This window comes from Rhipicephalus microplus, unplaced genomic scaffold (genome assembly GCF_043290135.1).
Source record: "Rhipicephalus microplus isolate Deutch F79 unplaced genomic scaffold, USDA_Rmic scaffold_360, whole genome shotgun sequence".
In the NCBI taxonomy this organism is placed as follows: domain Eukaryota; kingdom Metazoa; phylum Arthropoda; class Arachnida; order Ixodida; family Ixodidae; genus Rhipicephalus; species Rhipicephalus microplus.
Window position 1 is genome coordinate 100,001 of NW_027464927.1, and position 4,036 is coordinate 104,036.

Genomic DNA, 4,036 nt, shown 5'->3' on the forward strand with positions numbered 1-4,036 from the left:
CGGCATAGCACCGTGCGCAAAAACGGTGCGCATGCAAGAGGTGTCAGAGCAAGCGAACTTGTGCCACGAGCAACAGGTCACTAAAAGCCTATAGATGACGGTGTTGGAGGAAAAGAAAAATATCGAGAAAGCACTGCGGTGTGCCGTGCGTAGGGACGGGCGCGCGTGCCACATGCCGCCGAAATATGGGTGTCGGAGAAAACAGAGTGCCGCGCGTAACGAGGGGCGCGCGTGTTACAGAGAGATATGCCCAAACGCATGAAAGTGTACGCAGGTGTCCTAAGGCAGTTTTTTTTTTTTTTTTCCTCATTTTGATGTCGCCCCGGCTGACGCGGTTTTCGTTTTTCCGTGCCGCCCCGGCTGACGCAGTTTTTGCGCCGCCCCGGCTGACGCGGTTTTTGCGCCGCCCCGGCTGACGCGGTTTTCGCGCCGCCCCGGCTGACGCGGTTTTCGCGCCGCCCCGGCTGACGCGGTTCGGACTTTGCACTTTTTGGCTCACCCCGGCTGGCGGCCCACTCACTCGATCGCCAGGTCTGTTTGCCCCGGTGGTTCCACCGCCAGGCTTAAGCGCGAACTTTTTTTGTTTGTTTTCTTTTGATTAAGCGCAAGCTTTTTTCTTTGTTTTCTTTTGATTAAGCGCGGGCTTTTTTCTTTGTTTTTTTTTTTATTTCGCCCCGGCAGACGCGGTTTTTGCGCCGCCCCGGCTGACGCGGTTTTTGCCGCCCCGGCTGACGCAGTTCGGACTTAGCACTTTTCGGCTGTGCCTGGCTGGCGGCCCACTCACTCGATCGCCATGTCTGTTTGCCACAGTTTTCCCGGTGGTGCCGCACCCGGGCTCGCCCCGGCTGACGCAGTTTTCGCGCCGCCCCGGCTGACGCGGTTTCGTGCCGCCCCGGCAGACGCGGTTTTCGCGCCGCCCCGGCTGACGCGGTTTCGTGCCGCCCCGGCAGACGCAGTTCGGACTTAGCACTTTTCGGCTGTGCCTGGCTGGCGGCCCACTCACTCAATCGCCATGTCTGTTTGCCACAGTTTTCCCGGTGGTGCCGCACCCGGGCTCGCCCCGGCTGACGCAGTTTTCGCGCCGCCCCGGCTGACGCGGTTTCGTGCCGCCCCGGCAGACGCGGTTTTCGCGCCGCCCCGGCTGACGCGGTTTCGTGCCGCCCCGGCAGACGCAGTTCGGACTTAGCACTTTTCGGCTGTGCCTGGCTGGCGGCCCACTCACTCGATCGCCATGTCTGTTTGCCACAGTTTTCCCGGTGGTGCCGCACCCGGGCTCGCCCCGGCAGACGCGTTTTTTTTTTTTCTTTCGCCCCGGCTGACGCAGTTTTCGCGCCGCCCCGGCTGACGCGGTTTCGTGCCGCCCCGGCAGACGCGGTTTTTTGCGCCGCCCCGGCTGACGCGGTTTTTGCCGCCCCGGCTGACGCAGTTCGGACTTAGCACTTTTCGGCTGTGCCTGGCTGGCGGCCCACTCACTCGATCGCCATGTCTGTTTGCCACAGTTTTCCCGGTGGTGCCGCACCCGGGCTCGCCCCGGCTGACGCAGTTTTCGCGCCGCCCCGGCTGACGCGGTTTCGTGCCGCCCCGGCAGACGCGGTTTTCGCGCCGCCCCGGCTGACGCGGTTTCGTGCCGCCCCGGCAGACGCAGTTCGGACTTAGCACTTTTCGGCTGTGCCTGGCTGGCGGCCCACTCACTCGATCGCCATGTCTGTTTGCCACAGTTTTCCCGGTGGTGCCGCACCCGGGCTCGCCCCGGCTGACGCAGTTTTCGCGCCGCCCCGGCTGACGCGGTTTCGTGCCGCCCCGGCAGACGCGGTTTTCGCGCCGCCCCGGCTGACGCGGTTTCGTGCCGCCCCGGCAGACGCAGTTCGGACTTAGCACTTTTCGGCTGTGCCTGGCTGGCGGCCCACTCACTCGATCGCCATGTCTGTTTGCCACAGTTTTCCCGGTGGTGCCGCACCCGGGCTCGCCCCGGCAGACGCGTTTTTTTTTTTCTTTCGCCCCGGCTGACGCAGTTTTCGCGCCGCCCCGGCTGACGCGGTTTCGTGCCGCCCCGGCAGACGCGGTTTTTTTGCGCCGCCCCGGCTGACGCGGTTTTTGCCGCCCCGGCTGACGCAGTTCGGACTTGGCACTTTTTGGCTGAGCCTGGCTGGTGGCCCACTCACTCGATCGCCATGTCTGTTAGCCACAGTTTTCCCGGTGGTGCCGCACCCGGGCTCGCCCCGGCTGACGCAGTTTTCGCGCCGCCCCGGCAGACGCGGTTTTCGCGCCGCCCCGGCTGACGCGGTTTTTGCCGCCCCGGCTGACGCAGTTCGGACTTGGCACTTTTTGGGCTGAGCCTGGCTGGCGGCCCACTCACTCGATCGCCATGTCTGTTTGCCACAGTCTTCCCGGTGGTGCCGCACCCGGGCTCGCCCCGGCAGACGCGTTTTTTTTTTCTTTCGCCCCGGCAGACGTGGTTCCCCCCCCCCCCCCTTTTCGCTCGCCCCGGCTGACGAGGTTTTCGCGCCGCCCCGGCTGACGCAGTTTTCGCGCCGCCCCGGCTGACGCGGTTTCGTGCCGCCCCGGCTGACGCGGTTTTCGCGCCGCCCCGGCTGACGCGGTTTTTGCGTCGCCCCGGCTGACACGGTTCGGACTTTGCACTTTTCGGCTGTGCCTGGCTGGCGGCCCACTCACTCGATCGCCATGTCTGTTTGCCACAGTTTTCCCGGTGGTGCCGCACCCGGGCTCGCCCCGGCTGACGCAGTTTTCGCGCCGCCCCGGCTGACGCGGTTTCGTGCCGCCCCGGCAGACGCGGTTTTCGCGCCGCCCCGGCTGACGCGGTTTCGTGCCGCCCCGGCAGACGCAGTTCGGACTTAGCACTTTTCGGCTGTGCCTGGCTGGCGGCCCACTCACTCGATCGCCATGTCTGTTTGCCACAGTTTTCCCGGTGGTGCCGCACCCGGGCTCGCCCCGGCTGACGCAGTTTTCGCGCCGCCCCGGCTGACGCGGTTTCGTGCCGCCCCGGCAGACGCGGTTTTCGCGCCGCCCCGGCTGACGCGGTTTCGTGCCGCCCCGGCAGACGCAGTTCGGACTTGGCACTTTTCGGCTGTGCCTGGCTGGCGGCCCACTCACTCGATCGCCATGTCTGTTTGCCACAGTTTTCCCGGTGGTGCCGCACCCGGGCTCGCCCCGGCAGACGCGTTTTTTTTTTTTTCTTTCGCCCCGGCTGACGCAGTTTTCGCGCCGCCCCGGCTGACGCGGTTTCGTGCCGCCCCGGCAGACGCGGTTTTTTGCGCCGCCCCGGCTGACGCGGTTTTTGCCGCCCCGGCTGACGCAGTTCGGACTTAGCACTTTTCGGCTGTGCCTGGCTGGCGGCCCACTCACTCGATCGCCATGTCTGTTTGCCACAGTTTTCCCGGTGGTGCCGCACCCGGGCTCGCCCCGGCTGACGCAGTTTTCGCGCCGCCCCGGCTGACGCGGTTTCGTGCCGCCCCGGCAGACGCGGTTTTCGCGCCGCCCCGGCTGACGCGGTTTCGTGCCGCCCCGGCAGACGCAGTTCGGACTTAGCACTTTTCGGCTGTGCCTGGCTGGCGGCCCACTCACTCGATCGCCATGTCTGTTTGCCACAGTTTTCCCGGTGGTGCCGCACCCGGGCTCGCCCCGGCTGACGCAGTTTTCGCGCCGCCCCGGCTGACGCGGTTTCGTGCCGCCCCGGCAGACGCGGTTTTCGCGCCGCCCCGGCTGACGCGGTTTCGTGCCGCCCCGGCAGACGCAGTTCGGACTTAGCACTTTTCGGCTGTGCCTGGCTGGCGGCCCACTCACTCGATCGCCATGTCTGTTTGCCACAGTTTTCCCGGTGGTGCCGCACCCGGGCTCGCCCCGGCAGACGCGTTTTTTTTTTTCTTTCGCCCCGGCTGACGCAGTTTTCGCGCCGCCCCGGCTGACGCGGTTTCGTGCCGCCCCGGCAGACGCGGTTTTTTTGCGCCGCCCCGGCTGACGCGGTTTTTGCCGCCCCGGCTGACGCAGTTCGGACTTGGCACTTTTTGGGCTGAGCCTG